At 43.6% G+C, this 7,030-nt stretch overlaps 1 pseudogene; it reads left to right on the top strand.

The window, feature by feature from the left end:
• The first annotated feature begins 206 nt into the window (after positions 1-206).
• Positions 207-324, top strand: LOC124596966 (annotated as a pseudogene).
• Positions 325-7,030: the final 6,706 nt, after the last annotated feature.

Below are 7,030 nucleotides of genomic sequence, written 5' to 3'. Positions count from 1 at the left end.
TTGCTCTTGTCAGTCATGCTTTTGTTTCATTAATCTCTTGCACGACGCATTTCGAGAAATGATTCCTATTCTCAGCTGCGTTTCTCTCGTATTATGGCTTTCACGCGTGATGTATCGACGTACGAGGTGCTGCATTATTCTTTAGCCTTGACTCCTACATGTACACACCAGCAGTTTTGCAGTTAATGATGGCTCTTTCTACGAGGGGCAACGGCCTTGCCGCAGTGGTTACACCGGTTCCCGTGAGATCACCGAAGTTAAGCGCTATCGGGCGTGGTCGGCACTTGGATGGGTGACCATCCAGGCCGCCATGCGCTGTTGCCATTTTTCGGGGTGCACTCAGCCTCGTGATGCCAATTGAGGAGCTACTCGACCGAATAGTAGCAGCTTCGGTCAAGAATACCATCATAACGACCGGGAGAGCGGTGTGCTGACCCCACGCCCCTCCTATTCGCATCTTCCACGGAGGATGACACGGCGGTCGGATGGTCCCGGTAGGCCACTCGTGGCCTATAGACCGAGTGCTTTCTACGAGGGGCATTCAATAAGTAATGCAACATTTTTTCCCCTGAAAGCGGGTTGGTTTTGTTCGGCATTCCAGTACACCACATTATTCCCCTCTCTTTTGGCTAGAAAGACCTACTTTCAGTATAATATCCGTTCAATGCGAAGGCCTTGCGCCACCTTACTCAGAGGGCCTGTGTACGCGCATGGTTCCACGCTTCTGATCGACGTCGGGTCAACGTCTTGCTGCTTCAGTAACCTCCCCATCCATCATCAAAGTACTGCTTCCTGCGGATTGCATCCTTTACTGGGATAAACAGGAGTCGGAAGATGCGAAAAACGGGCTGTAGAACAGTCCAATGAAGTTTTGTGAGCTTCTCTTGGGTGCACAAACTTGTATGAGGTCTTGCGTCGTCACGGAGAAGAAGAAGTTGGTTTGAATTTATGTGGCAATGAACACGCAGAAGTCGCTTCTTCAACTTCCTGAGACAGGACAGTACGCTTCAGAGTTAACAGCTGCACCATGGCCGACCGGTGTGGCCGAGCGGTTCTAGGCGCTTCAGTTTGGAACCGCGAGACCGCTACGGTCGCAGGCTCGAATCCTGCGTCGGGCATCGATGTGTGTGATGTCCTTAGGTTAGTTAGGTTTAAGTAGTTCTAAGTTCTAGGGGACTGATGACCTCAGATGTTAAGTCCCATAGTGCTCAGAGCCATTGAACCCATTTTTTCGTTGCACCATAAGGGGTTACGTCAAACAGAATAACCCCTTCAGTCCCAGAAGACCGTCGCCATGACTTGACCGGCTGAGGGTGTGGTTTTGAATTTTTTCTTCGGAGAAGAGGTGGTGTGGTGCCACTTCGTGGATCGCCGTTTTGTTTCCCGTTGCAAGTGGTGAACCCACGTTTGATCGCCTTGATGATGTTCGAGAAAAAAATTATGAGCGAGTGTGTCAGAGCTACCAAACGATACGTCCAGCTGTGCAGCGAGGTGTCTGGTTGTAATCCGTCGATCATCTCGAATGAGAGAGTCCGCACTTTCGAACGTTGCAGGAGTCACGGCTGTGTGCGGCCGGCCGGCTCGCCGGAAATCGGACCGACATTGTTGCGATGATGACAGACACCTCGCCGAGCGACTCACAGCGCTTTTGTTCCTGCGAGGCCTCCGTAGATGTTCTGCAAGCGTCTGTGAATATCTGCGATGCTCTGGTTTTCCGCCAAAGGAAACTCAACGACAGCTCTCTGTTGGAACGCACCTCCGTTGCAAACGCCATTTTGGAGGCTACGATTAAATGGCTGGCTCTGAGCACTATGGGACTCAACTGCTGAGGTCATTAGTCCCCTAGAACTTAGAATTAGTTAAACCTAACTAACCTAAGGACATCACAAACATCCATGCCCGAGGCAGGATTCGAACCTGCGACCGTAGCGGTCCTGCGGTTCCAGACTGCAGCGCCTTTAACCGCACGGCCACTTCGGCCGGCGTACGGTTAAATATTTGAGCGTAACATTGCAGAGCGATATGAAGTGGAACAAGCATGTAATGGCAGTTGTGGGGAAGGCGGATAGTCCTCTTCGGTTTGTTGGTAGAATTTTGGGAAGATGTGGTTCAGCTGTAAAGGAGACCGCTTATAAAACACTAGTACGACCTATTCTTGAGTACTGCTCGAGCGTTTGGGATCCCTATCGGGTCGGATTGAGGGAGGACATAGAAGCAATTCAGAGGCGGGCTGCTAGATTTGTTACTGGTAGGTTCGATCATCACGCGAGTGTTACGGAAATGCCTCAGGAACTCGGGTGGGCGTCTCTAGAGGAAAGGAGGCGTTATTTTCGTGAATCGCTATTGAGGAAATTTAGAGAACCAGAATTTGAGGCTGACTGCAGTACAATTTTACTGCCGCCAACTTACATTTCGCGGAAAGACCACAAAGATAAGATAAGAGAAATTAGGGCTCGTACAGAGGCATATAGGCAGTCATTTTTCCCTCGTTCTGTTTGGGAGTGTAACAGGAGAGAAGATGCTAGTTGTGGTACGAGGTACCCTCCGCCACGCACCGTATGGTGGATTGCGGAGTATGTATGCAGATGTAGATGTAGACGTTTAGCGCTGCCACCTAGCGGAACTTCATGAACCTATAATGGCTGAAGCGGGAATATTCCAAGATGTCTTACAACAAACTACGTATCTTTTCAGCCTAGCCGGCCGGGGTGGCCGAGCGGTTCTAGGCGCTACAGTCTGGAACCGGACGACCGCTACGGTCGCAGGTTCGAATCCTGCCTCGGGCATGGATGTTTGTGATGTCCTTAGGTTAGTTAGTTTTAAGTAGTTCTAAGTTCTAGGGGACTGATGACCTTAGAAGTTAAGTCCCGTAGTGCTCATAGCCATTTGAACCATTTTTTCAGCCTAAATTGGCCATGAAAAATGTGTGTTCGTTATTTATTGAACGCCTCTCTTGTATAGTTAATGGCAAATTTGGGCAAAAAACCTTTTACTCGCTGTTTTTTTGTCATCCTCTTACGCAAAAACTTACACGTATTAAACATCACTCATACAATTTACTGTGTACTTTGGAAACAGAAACGTACGATTACAAATGGTCACAGATATTTTACGTGAAGGGTATTTCAAATTCGTTGCGCCAAACATCAAGGGGCGGGAGAGCACATCATGAGGAACAACTTTTGTTAGAAAAATGACGACCCTAGGCGTCATTTAGTATTCGCCACTCCCAGGACGACGAGACTTCAGCGAACTAGCAGAATCTACTAACCAGGTGTGCTGCATGTGGAATACCAGCTACCCCAGTAAACTGATAGACCGATTTTCAACAAGAAAACCTGAAGAATGAGTCTCTGTAGGCGGAGGGTGATATTTTTAAAGCGAATCAGGAACTGTAATTTGGCTCAGTCTACAACCACTCACGCAGTGCAGACGACTTAATTGTAGGCAACACACAGTGGATACTCATGCTGCAGAGTGTTTACTCCCTCCTGCCTCTGACGGGCGTGACTCATAGTAAAAGACACCTAGCGGCGCCGACAAGCATCAGTGAACATTTGGCTCCAGCGGAAGTGATACTTCATTACGTGATGAATCGCCCCTAGACGTTTGATACAAACACTTTGAAACATTCTGTACAGTCAACAGACATATGATGTTACGGATTGTCCGCAGAACGCGTATAGTACACCTGTACTGCTATAAGGCATCTCTTTAAACGGCACTTCACTATAACGACCTTTTCAGATTATGGTACTTATTCGACTTACGGTCCACAATGTTCCGTTACACGACCAGTACCGATGCTCCGTTTAGTTTGTTACTCGGTCATGTAATGTTATGTGTGCCTCACTGCTTTTTTTTAGCTAATTTGTGCCTGATTTTATTCTGAGAAGCTCAGTAATGTATGTAAATACCGTAAATGTAAATGTGACTTAAAAAGTACTTGAAGTGACGCGAAGCGCAGCTGGACAGCAAGAAACTCTTTAGCGCTCAATCCCCGCAACGATAGTATTGGAGAATCTTTGAGTATGGACTCTAAAAAAAAATTGATTTAAAAAAAAAAAAAAAAGAGAGGACTGTTAATCTGTATCTTGTGGAAAGAGGACGTGTTGCTAGGCCGTCACTCAGAACGTATTCCTATATTTAATGAAAATTGATATTTTAGTGATCAAACCGAGTAAAGTATGTGTAAGAGTTGCCAAACATTAATGTATTCAAATTTTCTGGAAGTAAAGAATAGAAATATCTTGTTTTTGGAAAAGGAGGTAAACTTCATTGTCGTTGCCGTCTATCAATCGACAGAATTGTAAGTGTACAAAGTTCACTAAAATACAGGAAAAGAAATGCATTCTCTATAGTTTTCATTCAATAAGTAACAACCTTCATAATTTCTTAATTACAGTAGTTGGATTATGTTCTTGTACTATAGCATAGTGCTGAACTCCACTGACCAATTCTGATGTAGCAGGACGTGTAGTCTGAAGGAAGTTTGTGTGCTAAGCAATCTCCTTTTCTCACGAAAAGCAGATTGCTGTTTGATCTTATTTACTTACAACAGTAGTCCCTTAGGTATGAAAAGCTACCAAAACTTGGGCTCAAAGCTATGCGCAATGCGGCCAAGTAACTAACAGAGTTGTATTTTAAACCTTAAAGAACAATAACTTCTTCCAAATTGTAATACGTCACCAACTCGTGGAGAAGCTGATCATTCAAGGAGGCAGCAACCAAAATTCAGGTACCAGTTACGACTTAAAGCAAAAATCTCAATCAAAAATCAATCTCTCTCTCTCTCCAAACACATATATAAATATTTATATTATTATTATTATTATTAAAAAAATGTGATTTTCTATTGCCGCCCGGTAGCAACGCTTCTCCGTTTACGTGGCTGTGCTATATTTGCGTTTGTCATCTCTTTATTTACTATGCTGTTACATTATTTTTATCCAGTGAGTTAGTAGTTCGACGTGCTACTTCCTGTTTTGTTTGTTTGAGTGAAAATGAAGAGTCCTTCAACAGGGGAAATTATATGGAATTTCTTACTGCAATAAGTTTGATTCTACACTGAAAGAACATTTAGCAACTTCTACAGTCTTCCGCGGAACCTCAGCAAGTATTCACGATGATCGAATAACTTCAGATGCTGACGTATTGAGAGATGGGATTACGATGAAGGCCACGAAACGGATTTTGTGGCCATCATGCTCAATGAGAAATCAGGTCTTAGTGACAAGTCTCAGCTCTCGGCTGTGTGCGGTACTTTTCCGTACCATAAGAAAAAGTCGTAGAGAGATTCGTTGGCGGAAAGATCTGTTGACGTAAGCGCCAGTAGAACTGCAGAAGCCATGTTTAGTCAAGTAAACGCAGTCATGGTCAGATATAAATGTCTCAATAAATTAATTACCCTGACATCACTGATGAGTGGCTATCTTAATGGTCTTCAAACGAAAGTATTAGAAAAGTATCCTGAAGTCCTCTTCACTCATTACTACGCTCATGTTAGTAATTTGGTACTTCAACATTCTCTACAATCCAACAAACAGCTTAAAATCTTCAGAGGTATTAAACCCGTACCATCTTTCTTTTCTCAAAAGAGGCTGCATGAATTTTCGGTCTTCATATCCAGAAAGCGTCCATCAATGCTCATATCCGATAGAATTTTACTTCGAAACTTATCCATACAGTAGGCAACAGCAGAGAAGCATATATGAGGTTTTTTGAACATGTCTGTGAAAGTGAAGGCATCGACAGCTTTACTGAAATGGCAGCAAGAGGATTTCTGGCTTTTTGGAGGATTTCAAAAATATGTTTTTGGTAGAAATGTTGACAAAACTCATGGCATTTTCAGATGTATTGTTCAGCGTACTACAGTCCACGATTGGTATTTTATATTGTAGTAATAAAATAGCTGAGACTCAGCAAGAGCTCCAAAAACAGAGAGAGAACTTTGAATCATTGTGATCGTCTATTTTGGATAAAACTTGGGATGAAGAACTTACACCAATAAAAAGAGGAAGACTGAATGATGAATCACGTGAGAATTATTTTCAAAGTCTGAATTTCGAAATTACAGATAATATCAGCAATCAAATAGTAATTAAATTCTCATCTTCTGAAAAGTTGAAGTACTTCAGTTTGACAAGTCTACAAAAATGAGTCCCTTCATGGAACGAGATAACTGTCATCATTTATTACTGAAAAAATTTCAGGAAATCTACGGTGATATTTTTAATTTGAGTAAGCTCCAGAATGAACTTTCCGAATGGTATGCTTCTGACGAAGTATTGCACAGAACACCATTTCAGATTGTTAATTACTTACTAAAAATTTATCTCAAGAGTGGCTTTACGCAGACTTCAAACTGGCTATGCACACTGCAACAATGCCACTCACGCCACGATCTGTCCTAGAACTAGATTCACACATTCTCATCTCCATTGAGAAACAGTTACTTTCGAAGCTGCGAGATGATGATCAATCCATATTCTACGAAACCATGATCAATACAATAAATTCTTGCAGAAAGAACAGATAATAGAATTACAATTCAAATAACTGTGAGTTATTTGCGCCATTCGTTGTTGTTAACTAATGCCTCTTTTTAATTTTTGTATTTTGCTAAAGGTTTAACGGTGCACTCATCCTTGAAGACTTTCGGCGATGCGAGTATTGGGGAGAAACTAGGATTGGAAAGGTACCGATCGTGGTCTTAATTAAGGTACAGCCTCTCAGCATTTGCCTATTGTGAAAACAGCAAACCACGGTAAACTATTTTCAGAGCCGCAGTACCGCCGGTCGTTACGATGAAAAATCAGAATTCGAATTTTTAAACAGTTACCGCAAGGCAATGGACTGACAGGCACTTTTGAAGCGTGTAGAAGTTCGTCGCAAAGAAATGTTCCTCAATCGCTTACTCCTTCGACCCCCCCCCCCCCCCCCGTCTTCCCCCCCCCCCCCCCCCCTCTTCAACAACAACAGCACGCTCTCCAGATTTGTTCTCCAGACGCCACCGAAATAGGTGTAACGT

The sequence above is a fragment of the Schistocerca americana genome, chromosome 2, assembly GCF_021461395.2.
Source record: "Schistocerca americana isolate TAMUIC-IGC-003095 chromosome 2, iqSchAmer2.1, whole genome shotgun sequence".
NCBI classification, from domain to species: domain Eukaryota; kingdom Metazoa; phylum Arthropoda; class Insecta; order Orthoptera; family Acrididae; genus Schistocerca; species Schistocerca americana.
Note: the sequence above shows the minus strand (reverse complement) of the source record. Positions and strands in the feature narration are given on the sequence as shown.